At 43.8% G+C, this 16,646-nt stretch overlaps 1 pseudogene; it reads left to right on the forward strand.

Annotated features, from left to right (window-relative positions):
* Positions 1 to 7,043: 7,043 nt before the first annotated feature.
* Positions 7,044 to 13,086, forward strand: LOC123078866 (ABC transporter D family member 1-like; annotated as a pseudogene).
* The last annotated feature ends 3,560 nt before the right edge of the window (positions 13,087 to 16,646 follow it).

Consider the following 16,646-nt stretch of genomic DNA (forward strand, 5'->3'; position numbering starts at 1 on the left):
GACAAGACACTTTTAACTTGGCAGAGTAATATTGGTTGCATCTTTCATATGGTGTCTAGCTTGCATTATTTCTATTTTCTTGAAAATCCTTCTGCTTAGTTTGCACATCGTAGTTGTGAATATGTCATGCCGTCCTGTTTTTCTTACATATTCCATCCTCATACGGTTGTCTTACATCAAAGTATTGCTTGTCTGTATCATGCATCAATGAGTTCTGAAAAGTGATTTTATTCTTTTGTGTTGTGGGTACAGCTTGACATGGCAAAGTCAAAAAAGAGCAAGGAAAATAATATAGTAGGGAGTGCTGTTACTCGTCGGGTGAAATGGAAAAGGTTCAGCCGTCGAGATTCTGCTGGTACTTATAGTGCAGTAGAAGGTCCAAGTCCACCGGCTAAATCGACAAACACAGTATCACCTGCTCCACCAGCTGCAGCATCCGCTTCAACTGTACCAGCATCTCAACCAGTTACTCGTTCGTTTGCTCCAGAACTGGCCAGTTCCCAAGCTGCCTTCACACCTAACACTACTTCCGAAGCACTGCTGACACAACAGGACTTGGCAAGATCAGATGAACCTCATGAGCATCAACACCAAGACGGTACCTGACCGAGTCAAGTTGCAGTTGCATGCTCCTTTATATGTACTCTCACAGTTTGATGTACACTAACACTTTCCATATTCGTTGTTGAACTAGCACCACGGCGCAAGCGGAAACAGACATCAGGGATAATGCTTGACAGATTAACAAAATCTAAAGGAGGAAGAATGGAGATCCATTTTGAGGCAGGTTTAAAAAGGCCACGTGATGCTACAGAGTCAGCCAAGTTAGTATCAGAGGCAGCCGTTGCCGTTAGGTGTCATGCACGTATCCTCCCAATGTGGATCCAGTACAGGAATGAGAAAGACAATACCCAGTTTAACACCTTCCTTGACCATTTATCCGTAAGTAATGTTATTCATCGCAATTAGTAATATTGTCTTGCTTTGTCCCATACTTTCTAGCTTCCTCCTAATAAGACTCACATTCTTTTTTCAACAGATGAGGTTCAAGTTGGATCCGAAAGATGATGCAACTAAACAAGCATGCACTCATGTTTTTCAGTCTGCTCTGCGACAGTATCGGTACCACCTTAGAAAATCTCACTTTGAAGGCAAGGCTAACAATGAAATCGCCCAAACATCTCCAGTGGAATATATTACAGATGAAGACTGGACAGCCCTCGTTAAACACTGGTCTGATCCAAAGTATCAGGTAGGCTATATGTATTTGATCAGACCACATATTGAACTTGTATTTATGTATGTGCCTTACAAGTGTATCTTCTTGTAGGCTAACTGTTTGAAGAACAAAACCAACCGTTCTAAAGTGAAATTCCAACAGACAACAGGATCTCGTAGCTATATTGCACACTGCGAGCCTCTTGTAAATAGCTGCTACTTCCTTCTTTTTTTGTGCCATATTATCATATCTATATTGACTTGTTCCAAATACAGAGGAAATCCCGTGCGGACCAAAAAGAACCTGAACCGAATGTAGTGCAAATCTTCAAGGATTGCCACCCCAGCAAGATGAAGGGCATGAGCACACCAGTTCAAGCCGCTGTTGTAAGTCCTTACTCCTCCTGCCTTGAACGGATTGGTACTGTGATGTGTTCATTTAACTACTTGATTTGCAGCCAATGTCAGTTACTCTGTTCACTTTTATTCACAGTTGTCTTAACGTATCATTTCACCTTACATGGTTTAAAAGAGATGAAGGATATTCTTTTGGTCTTGATCTGTAATCTAGTTGTTATGTTCACGTGCGCACACAATGATAAAATAGCCTGTTTGTTTTATATCTGTTTGCCCATGATATGAATGATGTCATACTATGTTCATCCTACTCTAAACCATGTCTCTTTATCCTTAGATGTCAACGAATGTGAGGAAATAGACAATACAGTAGGCATGCTACATGGACATATGTTCCGAAAGTGATTTTATTATGTAGTTGGCACTACAATACATGCTAATGTATTACAGTAGTTCACCAAAATAAGTTCTGTATAAACGTTTAACCTACTTTGTTTGTTTTTGTCTCATTAGTAACTTATCTGATACACTAATCTACAAGTTCAAACTTTCAGGAAGCTATGGAACAAATGATTGAACAGCCACAACCACCTGAAGGTGACGAGGCTACTACAGGCACAATGTCACCTCTTGTTGCAGTGCGTCAGTATCTCTCCACTAACAGTGCAAAAAGCACCTTCCTGCGTAATTCTGGGTTGGTTGTCAAGGTAACCTCGTCCAAATCGCCTACTGAACAAAATCTTCCTGCTAGAAAGAGTGATATATCTGTGCTCCAGACACAAGTCCAATCCCTAATGGACGTTGTTTCGGAAACAAGAATAGTGGTTGAGAAATGTCGTCAAGATATGAATGGTTTTGAAACCAGACTATCAGACATTCGCTTCGTTGTTCAAGAGCAATGGCGGAAAAAGGTGGAGATAGTGCTGCTCCATCAGATTCTACAGCCTGAAACATTAGCACTCAGGTCAAATGATATGTGCTTCTATACATCTGATGGTGCTTTTATCTGGAAGGACTGTAAACTTTATGCCAACAGGCCTTTTGTTGTATGGTTGGAATTTATTTTGTTGTGATACAACATTTATGATGCTGCCTCAGGCTGCAGTAATTACGATGCTATTTTTGTATAGTGTAGGTTTATCTTAGTAATGTATTCGGCCGAAAGCTTCGTATGAGCCCAACATGCCAACATTCGTCGAGCCCATTCCAATTGGGCTAAAAACGATTACGGGCCGAAATTGGCATGTAGCCCACTAAAAATATCTGGGCCTAAATCAGCATAAGCTTTCATATTTTTCTGGTAGGCCTGTGCCCATAGTGGGCCTTTAACAGGCAAACATAATTTGGGCCCTCAGTAAAAACAGGCCGTTTACAGGTGTAAATATCTCGAGCCCATAAAAACATGGGCCTTTAATAGACCAAAAGTGAGATTGGGCCCTGATTGTGCCAAATAACCCACTGGACTTAGCAGGCCGAATTGGTGGCCCATTTACGATGCGGATCTTTGACAGGCCGAAATTCGGACGGGCCGTAAATGCGCCGACCTAATACACGGGCCTTTAACAGGCCGGAACTTCGGTCGGGCTAGATTATCATCATTTTTATATGGGGCGTTAATGGTCCCGATATGACGTTGGGCCACATATGGCCCATGGTTTACGTCCGGCGTAATTAACAGGCCGAAAATGACAACAGGCCGAAAGTGGCCCAAAGCTATAGTGGGCCTCTAACAGGCCGAATGTCAGACATGGCCGAATATGACCCAAATCCTTCACGGTCGTTTATGGGCCGAAAGTTTTGATGGCCTGTAAATGGGCCCAAATGAAGCCGGACCTTTAACAGGCCGGAAATACACCGGGTCGTAATTCGGCCCAATTACTTAGCGGACTGTTAATGGTCCAGAAGTGACCATGGGCCGCGTTGATGACAAGTTTAGGACAGGCCGTTAACGGGCCGATTTGACAGAGAATGTTGGGCCTTTAGCTGGGCCGGCCCATTATGGTCTGCAGAATCTTGTGGGCCTTTAGCTGGGCCGGCCCATTGTGGTTCGCAAAATCTTGTGGGCCTTTAGTTGGGCCGGCCCATTATGGTCTGCAAAATCGTGTGGGCCTTTAGCTGGGTCGGCCCATTATGGTCCGCTAAATTTTGTGGGCCTTTAGCTGGGCCGGCCCATTATGGTCCGCTAAATCTTATGGGCCTTCGGTTGGGTCGGCCCATTTAAACTTTGTGGGCCACTTTTGAGCCGGTCCACGTGTCAACATATCATAGGCCCATCTCGACCGTTGGATGAGTGACACCTGTGCCAACGCGGAGCTGACGCGTGGATCCGTCAGCCAATGAGAATTTTACACGTGGAAAATCCGCAATGGTCGTGGCTGTTAACGGGTTATCGGATCCAAAATCCGACCCGATAGCTTAACGGCGTTCCGTTACGGTGGATGCCACGTGTCGGTCACCCTTGACGAAAGCACTTCTGTGACACGTGATTTATCGTCATGGAAGTGGACACTTCCGTGATGATAATTTTGGCAATGTCATGGAACACTTCTACGACAGCACAGGTATGACTATCTTGATTCTGCCATAAATTTGTCATGGATGTACATGCATGACAGAAAACGCGACCTACTGTGACAAACACGTATCATCACGGAAGTGTATTTTTTTGTAGTGTTTTCTTGGCTTTGAAGGATGAGACTTTTGGTTTTGTGCGTGATATGATTTTAAGGTTGAAAAATGAGCGGAATGGAAAGGCCATGAGAGCTATACGCAGTGACAATGGCTCTGAGTTTAGGAACGCTCGCTTTGAAACCTTTTGCCGAGATCTTGGTCTTGAACACCAGTTTTCGTCTCCCTATGTTGCTTGTCAAAACGGTGTTGTGGAAAGGAAAAACCGGACACTTTGTGAAATGGCTAGGACGATGCTCGACGAGCATAGGACTCCTAGGAAGTATTGGGCTGAGGCGATTAATACCGCTTGCCATGTGTCAAACCGGATTTTCCTTCGTGCTTTTAAGAAGAAGACTTGCTACGAACTTTTTCATGGTCGTTCCTCCAAAGTGAGTCATTTCCGAGTTTTTGGTTGCAAGTGCTTCATTCTTAAGAAAGGGAATCTTGACAAGTTTGATTCTCGCTCTTCTGATGGCATTTTCCTTGGTTATGCGAGTCATTCTAGAGCATATCGTGTGCTCAATCTTGAGACTAACCAAATCAATGAAACTTGCGAGGTAACCTTCGACGAGACAATGCCATGTAGCTCTATTGTCTTTGAGTTTGCAGGTGATGATGAGCTGGGGTAGTCGATCTTTGAGGATGAGAAGGATGGAGATGAGGATGAAGATGATGATGAGGCTCGTGTACCGTTTGGAGCTCATGCACCCCCTACTTCCACTACCACCATGATGTTTGATGATGGTCCATCCCCTACTCCTACATCGACTCGTGTACATGAGCAAGAACTAGTGGGAGCTGCTGTTGAGGGGGAGGCAATCTCAAGGCGTGAGGCTCCTCGGCAAGTGCAAAAGTACCATCCTCCGTCCAAGATCATAGGTGACTTGAATGAACGCACTACCCGGTCCAGGTCACAGAATATCTCTCACTTCGCTCATTCTACTTTTGTTGCTTCTTTTGAGCCCAAAAATGTTGGACACGCTTTATCTGATTCGGATTGGGTCAATGCCATGCATGAAGAGTTGGAGAACTTTGAGAGAAACCAAGTGTGGGAGTTAGTTGAACCACCGCCAAATTGCCATCCTATAGGTACCAAATGGGTTTGGAAGAACAAGAGGGGTGAGGATGGAGAGATAGTGAAAAACAAGGCGAGGTTGGTTGCTCAGGGGTACACACAAACAGGAGGGGATAGATTATGAGGAGATATTTGCTCCTGTTGCCCGTTTGGAGGCAATTCGGATCCTTCTAGCATTTGCTGTTGCTAAAGGATTCAAGTTATGCAAATGGATGTGAAGAGTGCCTTCTTGAATGGGGTAATCGAGGAAGAAGTGTATGTGAGGCAACCCCCTGGGTTTGAGAGTGAGAAGTTCCCACACCGTGTGTATAAACTCCACCGAGCACTATATGGCCTAAAGCAAGCACCTAGAGCGTGGTATGGCAGGTTGAAGGGGTTCTTGCTTGGGATGGGTTTTGAGATGGGTGCTGTGGATAAGACACTTATTCTCTTGAGGCATGGCACTGATATTCTGATTGTTCAGATTTACATGGATGATATCATTTTTGGTGGCTCCTCTTATGCTATGGTTTCCAAGTTTGCAGAAGATATGAGCAGGGAGTTCGAGATGTCGATGATGGGAGAACTGCAGTTCTTTCTCGGGCTGCAGATCAAGCAACACAAGGACGGGACATTCGTGCACCAAAGAAAGTACACGAAGGACATTCTCAAGAAGTTCGAGATGAGCGACTCCAAGCCAATGACGACACCGATGAGTACGACTACAACCTTGGATGCGGACGAGGACGGAGAACCCGTGGACCAGAAGGAGTACCGGAGCATGATCGGCTCCCTCCTCTACTTGACGGCGACAAGGCCGGACATACAATTTAGCGTGTGTCTGTGCGCTCGTTTTCAGGCTTCGCCGAGGACTTCACACAGGCAAGCCGTCAAGAGGATCTTCAGGTATTTGAAATACACTCCTGACTTGGGTCTTTGGTATGCTGCTTCTTCGACTCTTACCCTCCATGGTTTTTCAGATGCTGATTTTGCTGGGTGTCGGTTGGATCGTAAGTCTACTTCTGGGCAGTGTCAGTTTCTGGGTTCCTCTTTGGTGTCTTGGTCTTCTCGCAAGCAGTCTAGCGTTGCCCAATCCACTACAGAGGCTGAGTATGTTGCTGCCGCTAGCTGTTGCTCCCAGCTGCTTTGGATCATGTACGCCATGAGAGATTTTGGCTTGAGCTTTACCCATGTTCCACTTCTATGTGATAGCACTAGTGCCATAAGCGTAGCCAAGAATCCAGTGCTCCACTCCAAAACTAAACACATAGAGGTGAGGTACCATTTCCTGAGAGATCATGTTGAGAAGGGAGACATAGAGCTTGCCCACGTTTCTACCCAAGACCAGCTAGCCGATATCTTCACAAAACCACTTGACCAAGCAATCTTTGCCTTCTTGCGAGGAGAGCTTGGTGTGTGTTTGCCTTTTTGAGCTGGGTCTTGGAGCTTCACTTGTAGCATATGTATATTCACTTTGTATCATGGTAGGGGTAGCCATCTTTGCATCTTGATGTACATAGCATGCTTTTTGTGATATATCATGTTGCATTGTATACATGTTCATTTTCATGCATTGGTTAGGATGAGCTTCTCCTATATATAGTGAACACTAGATTTTGCTACATTTTAGATTGTGGGCATGCTTGCTAGTGATTGGTACCGTGTGGCTATGCTCTTGATTGTATTGACATATATTCATGTTGAGATAGTCCATTTTTCTTGCTATTCTTTCCAATTGCGTAAAGCCTTAACTTCGCCGCCTGCTCTCCCTTCCCACCACAGGCCCCGCCGCTCGCCCGATTCCGCCCCCGAATTCGTCCATTCTTTTATCTCCTCTCCCCTACTCTCCTCTCCCGTACTGACGGCGCCTCATTCACTTGACCTGGACTTAAAAGTTCTGTACTTTTCTTGTGTCTAATTCGGTTGCAGCGATGCTCCGTGTCGAGGGGAGGACGCCCTGATTCCGCGCTGTTGCCGTACGTGAGATCTCGGGGTGGCCATCTCACGGCGGCGACATGCCGTCTCTGCAGCTGCTGCAGTTGACGGACCGCGGACAGGTGCTTCTGGCTTCCAGGAGGTTTGCTCCGATTGCTCACAGAGTTTGCTCCCTTATTTTTTTCTTGCTATTCTTTCCAATTGCGTCGTGGAATGCAGTGTTTGCCTCCTCACTGTCTCTCGTGTGGAACCAGGAGGACTCTCGATGTTGTTTCTGGCGCGCTGATTGCTGGTGGAGCTTTGGCCTATGCCCGGTCAAGCCAGAGCCAGCAGAGGAGGCGTTCAGAGGCAAATTATGGCAGCGAAGCCAGTGAATTGGCCACCAAAGGGGATGGGTTGAGTCAAAATGGTAGATTGGCTGCAACAAAGCGTAAAAAGAGTGGGCTTAAATCTTTGCATTTCCTAACTGCTATCCTGCTGAAGAAGATTGGTCCCAATGGCACACGCTTCCTTCTAGGCTTGGTATTAACAGCGGTAAGTTCCACCATTTTCTATGATTGCATTCTACTTTTGGAACTTGTGGCCTGTCACAACTCACAAGTGATTCCAATGTCGCAACTGGCCTACTGCTGCTAGCATATAAAGGAATCATTTGTGAATAAATCTGTATTACTCATCCTAGTTTCTTAACAAGGAAAGCAACCTAACAATCCCATGTCAATGAAGAAAGTTAGCAAAAATATTTTTTTCCTAAGAAATAGAAAAGAAACAATCTATGTTTAATGCATTTTCCATATGTTTTGATGGTAAAATTTTGAATGTCTAAAAACATTTTATCCTGACTATTTAATAATATGTACTATCGTCGCTAGAAACTTTTTTTAACTATTGCTAGAAGTTTCTGTTTTTTCAAATGTCTACCTTTGGGAGTTTTGGACAGTATTGGAAGCTTTACTAATGATCTACAGCACCACATTCTTTTTTCCAGGTGTTGCGTACTGCTGTGGGGCATAGATTGGCAAAAGTTCAAGGCTTTTTGTTTAAAGCAGCATTTCTTCGGCGTGTCCCAACATTTACACGCTTGATCATAGAAAACCTTATATTATGTTTCCTCCAATCCACATTATATCAGACATCAAAATACTTGACAGGGTCTTTGAGTTTGCGTTTCAAGAAAATTTTAACTGATATCGTTGATGCTGATTACTTTGAGGTACTTTTACTTCAATTTGTTTCTTCATTGGTTCCATTTTGTGTTACTTCCAAGTGCACACATTTCTCACCTGCATCATTGCATTATTTCCTCAGAATACCATGAAGAGTATTATAGAATTTGAATGCCAATAAAGAGTATTTTCTAAGTTCTTAATCTATCAACATACTAATTTGTTCTTGTCAGTATTATGTCATAGATTATGGGACCATTTATAAAACTAGTGATCAGTGCAGCAAAGAACGCATAGCTGTCATGTCATAGAAAAAAAAGAAATTCCATAAAATGGGAACTATGTTTCATCACGTGCTATTCTCCTACAATCTAAAGATGAATATCGTTTCTATGATAGTCAATTATAGTATTCGGTTGGTGCATGAAAAATATGCTTACCATTTTTTTCTAGTGCTGTTACCAGTAATTTTTTAATCTTACCCTTTCTAGTGCTCCCATTTTCTTTATGCTAGTTGAATTTGCCTGCCAGTTTTTAATTTATGCTAGCATTAATTACTTTTTTCAGTTAGGTTGTGAAGATTATAATTGATTTTGGTTTTAGAAGCTATTTTTCCCTGTTTTCCTTCATGCCTTATTAGGAGAATGCAGTTGCTTTTAGTCATGCGTGCACTTTTAGTACACATGCTAGCAGCTATGTTTTTCATTAATTTATTTAACACTTCTCCTTTTAAAATACAATTTTGACAAGACATTTCACACTCTTGTTTGCTCTATCTCCAGAATATGGTTTATTACAAAATGTCATATGTGGATCATCGAGTATCAAATCCAGAGCAAAGGATTGCTAGTGATATCCCAAAGTTCTCTTCTGAACTAAGTGAGCTTGTACAGGATGATCTGGCTGCGGTTGCAGAAGGGCTAATATACACCTGGCGTCTCTGTTCGTATGCTAGTCCAAAATACATGGTCTGGATTATGGTAAATTCTTGATAGAAAATCTTGGTAGCGATGCTTTATTTACTTATATAAGATGTGATAGCCTATAATAACCTCTATGAAAGCTATTAGTATTTTGTATTGACAGCCAGTTTCTTCCTCACTGATCACTTGGTAGTTTTATTATATTTAAATGCTTTCAGGCATATGTACTAGTTGCTGGTGGGGTGATAAGGAAATTTTCTCCTGCTTTTGTAAAACTGAAATCCACGGAACAACAACTGGAAGGAGACTATCGTCAACTACATTCACGATTAAGACACATGCGGAGAGTGTGGCATTTTATGGTGGTGAGAACAGAGAAGCATCTCATATTATGCAGAGGTTTGAGGCTCTTGTTGGGCATCTGAATCTTGTGCGTCATGAAAACTGGTGGTTCGGCATGATTCAAGATTTCTTTCTGAAGTATTTTGGTGCCACTGTGGCAGTTGTCCTTATCATTGAACCATTCTTCTCTGGCAACCTTAGACCTGATTCATCAACCCTTGGAAGGGCTGAAATGTTAAGCAATCTTCGATATCACACAAGTGTAATCATATCGTTGTTTCAGTCCCTTGGGATTCTTTCTATCAGTTCAAGACGTTTAAATATCTTGAGGTACAGTTTTCCATCTATTTTACAAATTGTTAACATTACGTCATTACACCATAGGTCCGAATCATGGAAGGTGACCCTTTGCTCCAAAAGTTACTGAACAATGGTGCATCTATCTAATTAAATCTACTTTTTTTATGCCGTTGTAATTTGACAATAGTGATACTTCCTGTTCCATTTCTGACTTTCACACTGAAAATAACTTCTTTTTTCATGAAACTGTTTTAGTGCTATGATCCACATTTTGTGAAGAGGGAAGAATCTCACTTTTGCTTTTTGTTGTTTAGTGGTTTAACATTTTTCCAAGCCAAAGACATTATGTCATTTTGTGTAGTGCTTGGACGGAGCATAACTGGAAATTGTTACATCCTGCTGTTAACTTGTGATTTAGATATTATTTAATTTCAGAAGTACTTTCAATTTGTGGAGCTTATGATGTGATTCTCTATTTGATTTGACCTGTTGCATTTTGTGTTAGGTGACCTTCCTATATTCTAGTGTATGAGATCATGAAAATTGGCAGATCTGTTAAAGTTTTGAACTGGTGTCCACAAAACACACGCGCACACACACACACACACAGTAACTTTATGATTATTTTGGTAGACCATACTTTATGCAGAATACAGCTGGACAATGTCAACTTACTTGCAAAACACAGTGACTTTGATTTCTGTTTGGAAAACTTTGATGGGGTCCTTCCTTGCCCCTTTTGTGTTCCAGACGCGTTTTCTGCTCATATGCTGCTTTTGAGTTCTGAACTTTGCACCATCAGAATGTGATTGTGATGCATATGGACTTTCAATGTAATTTCACAGTGGCTATGCAGACCGAATTCGTGAGTTATTGGATGTTTCACGTGAGCTGTCTGGTATTCGTGATAAATCATTGAATCACAATTCTCCTTCTGGAAATTATATCAGTGAAGCAAACCATATAGAATTTTCTGATGTTAAGGTAATGAAAACATGCTGGCTGGAGTATCATATTCATTCTTGATGTGCTTTATTGTCAAGTTTCTGATTTGAAGTGATTGCAGGTAGTGACACCTGCAGGTAATATCTTGGTCAACGATTTGACACTCCGGGTAGAAACTGGTTCAAATCTTTTGAACACTGGTAATATTCTTCTACCAAACATTTGCTATTGTGAATTTAAACTTATGACTTGACTGGCACACTGCTCTCTGTGATGAAAATTAAATTGATTTGAAGTGTAGCCCCCCACAGATATTTCCTTTGCTTGATGTGCATTTCTATTTTATATGTTGTAGACCATTTGTAAATCAGCAGCTATTTGATTGCATGATAAGGAAGTCTGTACAGTCTTGACACCCGCTGATATGGTAGAACTTGGGATAGCCCGAAGAATACTTCACCCTCCCTTGGAGGCTCTGACTACTTTTAGGCTCTGACAATGGGATCTCTTTTATACAGATGACTGACTTAACCCTTAACAAATATCCTAACCAAATCCATCTAACTTATCTCTATCCTAACAAACTAACTAATCCTATTTGCAGTGCTACAGTGCTCGTTGGGCTAGGCCTGTGGCCGGCCCACCTGGCATAACACCTGCTTGAAGGATAGCGTTGAAATGTTCCACATGTATTCTTGGATGATTTTAGATTCCTTTTTGTATGTCTCATCATGATCTCAAACTCATATACATCTTTGCACAAAACATCTGTTTTCATAAGCCTATGTCTCACTATATTTACAATTTTACGGATTTATCTTCTTCCAGGTCCCAATGGTAGCGGAAAAAGCTCCCTTTTCCGGGTCCTTGGGGGTCTGTGGCCACTGGTATCTGGCCACATTGTTAAACCTGGTGTTGGTTCAGATCTGAATAAGGAGATCTTTTATGTCCCCCAAAGACCTTACACAGCTGTTGGGACACTACGTGAACAACTAATCTACCCTCTTACAGAAGATCAGGAGATTGAATCTCTTACCTATGATGGCATGGTGGACCTTCTAAAGAATGTAATGCTCTCTAAGTTGGATATTTGCATTGGTATTGTGGCTTCTTTAGGCTTGAGGTGCAACTTAGCACATGAACCTGCTGGATTTCTAACCATGCCCGTTTCACAGGTTGACCTGGAATACTTGCTAGAACGCTATCCTCTTGATAAGGAAGTTAACTGGGGTGATGAGCTGTCCCTTGGTGAGCAACAAAGACTGGGAATGGCCAGGTTATTCTACCATAAGCCAAAGTTTGCCATACTTGATGAGTGCACTAGTGCTGTAACGACTGATATGGAAGAACGTTTTTGCAAGAAGGTTCGAGCTATGGGTACATCTTGCATAACAATATCTCATCGCCCAGCTTTAGTTGCATTTCATGATATTGTTTTGTCCTTGGACGGTGAAGGCGGCTGGAATGTTCAGCACAGAAGGTTGAAACCCTTTAAATAAGTTGTTAAATGTATGTTCTCTGAATTAATTCACTAAAAAAATAGTAATATACTATTTTTGCAGGGAGGACTCTTCCTTTTCCACTGAAGAGTCTGATTTTTCATCATTAGAAACTGATCGCAAATCTGATGCACTGACTGTTCAAAGAGATTTTATGAGAAGGGCAAAGGTATATGATTTTTGGTCTACTGGATTTCTGTTCCATCATCATTAACAGGCACAACTTAACTCATGTTTTTGTTTAATGGGTTTCCTCACCAGAGCAATGCTTCGTTGGGGTCCAAGGACCATTCGTACTCTACAGAGGTCATAGCAACTTCCCCTAAGGTGGAAATAGAACATGCAGTACGGACATCTCGGGTTCCACATTTGCGATGCCACCCAAGACCTCTGCCTCTCAGAGTAGCTGCAATACTCAACATACTAGTATGCTGTTCTCCTTGGTGCCTTTCTGTTCCCCAATAATTCACTCGGCCACTACTTTAGAATTTAGAAATCTTTGCTTGTTGGTTACTCCTTTGTTTGAACTGTGCGACTTGCGGTAAACATCTTGCCTTTCCTGGCCGACGTGTTCCATGTTATATAGATGGGTTGCAAGCCCGGATATGCGTACAAGTTGTTGTGGAGATACATCTTGGAGGAGAAGAAATACAAGAGATAAAAGAAGATAAAGATTACATGAGTATCTTGTCTAACTACTCCTTTTTTTGCATGGTAATACGTGTCTCATTTATAATAAAGATCCGGTTACAAGGCACGTAAGCACCAACATTACAAGACTGAAAGGATAGGATAATCCTATACAAAATACCAGTGCCTGTTCCTCTCCTCCGACACCACCGAAGCGGCCACCAAAGGGAAAGAAAACAGATCACCTCTTCACCCGAGCTCGACGCGGCCCCATCGCTGATCAGCAGCTTTACGGACCTCGAAAGTAGTTTGCCAGAAGCAAAACCATTGCCGTTGAAAGAATCAGACCGGGGCAACATGTCCCCGGACACGCCATCGAACTCTAGATCTGACACCCCCGCACGACAACGACGTCGAAGGAGGAAACCAAAACTGTCAGCCACCAACCAAAAACCTAGCACGGGATGCACCATCTTCCAGCTGTCACTTGCGCAGACAACCGTCTGCGCGTACTCCTGGACGATAAAACCTCCCTGCTCCACCATGACGTCGGAGACAACGCCACAGCAACGGGGACAGAGCAGAAGGAGAGACACACCTGATGGAGTCCCCGCCGCCACCTCGCCGACACCATCCATGAACCCTAACACAGCCGATCTGAAGGATCGGCAAACACACGATGCCATCAACTCCGAGACGCCGCCATGAAGGACACCGCCGGTGTGGGAGTGAAGCTGAGGCAGATTTATTCGTCCGGGCGCCGCTCCCACCACCCCAACGGCGCACCACGACCTACAAATCCAAAACCTAACTATAGAGCGGAGGAACGGGTCCCCCCTCCCTCCTGCCGCCGGAGCAGCCGGAGGGAGAGGGGGCAAACGCCCTGGCCGACTAAGATCGGAGGAAGAAAATCGCCTCCCTAGTCGCCAGGCGTGGCGGCGGCTAGGGTAGGGAAGGCGTACGACTGGCCGTAATATGATGCACGTCTAACTACTCCTCATGCGGTTAGCAAGGGTCTCCTCTCCTCGTACGCAAGGTATATACGTGCAGAATATATCACGTTTAACACCCTCTCTTAATCACAACTTCATCAAGTTGAGATTATGCTTGAAGTCCTCAAAACTTCTTGTGGGTAGAGCTTTGGTAAAGCCATCAGCAACTTGGTCTTGAGAGTGAATAAACCGAATATCCAAAAGTTTGTTTGCAACTCTTTCTCGAACGAAGTGAAAATCTATCTCAATGTGTTTAGTTCTGGCATGAAAAACTGGATTTGCTGACAAGTAGGTAGCACCTAGATTATCACACCATAAACATGGAGCTCTAGTGCTTTTCATACCTAGTTCCTTTAGAATTGACTGCACCCATATGATTTCTGCTGTTGCATTTGCCAATGCCTTGTATTCTGCCTCTGTACTGGATCTTGAAACTGTGGCTTGCTTCCTTGCACTCCAAGATATCAAATTAGGTCCAAAGAAAACTGCAAAGCCACCGGTTGAACGTCTGTCATCTAGACATCCAGCCCAATCAGAGTCAGAGAAGGCACTGATAAGTGTAGAGGATGATTTGTTGAAATTTAGGCCAACATTCAACGTATTTTTCACATATCTTACTATACGTTTTGCAGCAGTCATATGAACAGTGGTAGGTGCATGGAGAAACTGACATACTTTGTTAACAGCAAAGGAGATGTCTGGTCTAGTCAGTGTTAAGTACTGAAGTGCACCTACCAGGCTTCTGTATTTTGTACCATTTTCTGAACTCAGAGGCTCTCCTTCAGCAAGGGATAATTTTTCTGTGCTAGATAGGGGAGTGGGTGCAGGCTTACAACTTTGCAAACCGGCCTTTTTTACCAAGTCTGTTGCATATTTTTCTTGAGAGAGGTGAAGGCCATCCTTGTGTTGCTTTACCTCAATGTCAAGAAAATAATGTAGATCTCCTAGATCCTTGAGAGCAAACTCTGCACTCAAAACCTTCAACAGTGCAGTTATTGCTTCATCAGATGAACTTGTCACAATTATATCATCAACGTATATGAGAACAAATATGGATATACTTGATTTGTTATAAATAAACAATGAAGTGTCAGACTTTGAAGGAACAAAACCAAGTGCTTGCATCTTCTTACTGAGGCGAGAATACCATGCTCTTGGAGCCTGCTTTAGTCCATACAATGCCTTGTCAAGCTTACACACATGAAGTGGTGCACGTGTGTTTTCAAACCCAGGTGGTTGTTTCATGTAAACCTCTTCTTCCAGAACACCATGGAGGAACGCGTTCTGAACATCTAGCTGACGTAGACTCCATCCCCTGGACACAGCAATGGACAAAACAAGACGAATAGTAGCAGCTTTTACAACTGGACTAAACGTGTCCTCATAGTCAATACCATACCGTTGTTTAAAACCCTTTGCAACGAGTCTAGCTTTGTAACGGTCAATGGTTCCATCAGCTTTCCTTTTTATCCTAAAGACCCATTTGCAGTCAATAAGATTTTTACCTCGTTGTGGAGGAACCAGATGCCATGTTCTATTTTTCTTAAGTGCTATGATTTCATCATGCATTGCTTTTCTCCAATTTGCATCACCCAAAGCTTCTTCAAGGGTATTGGGTTCTCCTGGTTCACCTGTAGAACATACCAGCCCATATTTTGTAACATGTTTATAATCAATAGGTTTAATTGCCCCTTGTTGCACTCGTGTTCGACGTGGAGGAGTGGCAGCAGGAGCTTCTGTAGAGAGATCCGGCGCAGAAGATCCCGGGTCTGGATCAAGCTGATCCTCGCCTGATCCCGAGGAGGATCCGCGCGGGCCTCCAGAGCCAGCAGCGTCACCAGGCGATGTCGGGGTTGGATCTTCTGTGGTGGTGGATCGTGGTGCGGGGAACGATTTCGCCGCAGAAGATCTGGGCCTGGACGAATCATCATGGCCCAATGATTGCATGGCCCCTGAGCTGATCGAATCTGTCCCCGCGCCCGACTGACGAGCAGCGGCGCGCCGCGTGTACACACGTAGTTGGGCCTCCCGCTGGACACGGCCCGAGCCAGTGCCGGCCTGCCGCTTGTCGAGCGCGGAGTCGTGCGCGCGAGGGGAAGCGCTGCAGCCCGCCAGCCTCTGCCGCGTGGCTGATGCGGACTCGGCCGCGCGCCCGTCTGCACCTATCGTGGTTAGCCCGGCAGGATCGCTGCCAGACGCGGATCCCGAGGAAGATCTGCTGCATGGCTGCAACACCTGGGGCGATCCCGAGGCAGATATGTCCCCCGAGCCAGGACACATAAAATAAGGGCCTGCTGCTCCATTTTCTTCATTGTTTTCTGCTGCGATTTTTGCACTGTTTCCTGCATCATCACAAGACTCATGGAGGCTATTAGTAGGGTTAGTCAACATATGATCATCACAATTTGTAATGCCCCCTTGATCATAGCCGGAAAGATGAGAGGGTAGAAGCAAGATTTCCTTGCAGAGTAGTGCACCGGCGTTAGGATGAAGATCCGCAAAGGGGAATTTTGTCCCATGAAAAACAACATCACGTGAGATGTATACCCTACCAGTAGAGATGTCAAGGCACTTGACACCTCTGTGTTGGGCGCTATATCCAAGAAAAGCACACC

This window comes from Triticum aestivum, chromosome 3D, assembly GCF_018294505.1.
Source record: "Triticum aestivum cultivar Chinese Spring chromosome 3D, IWGSC CS RefSeq v2.1, whole genome shotgun sequence".
Lineage (NCBI taxonomy): Eukaryota > Viridiplantae > Streptophyta > Magnoliopsida > Poales > Poaceae > Triticum > Triticum aestivum.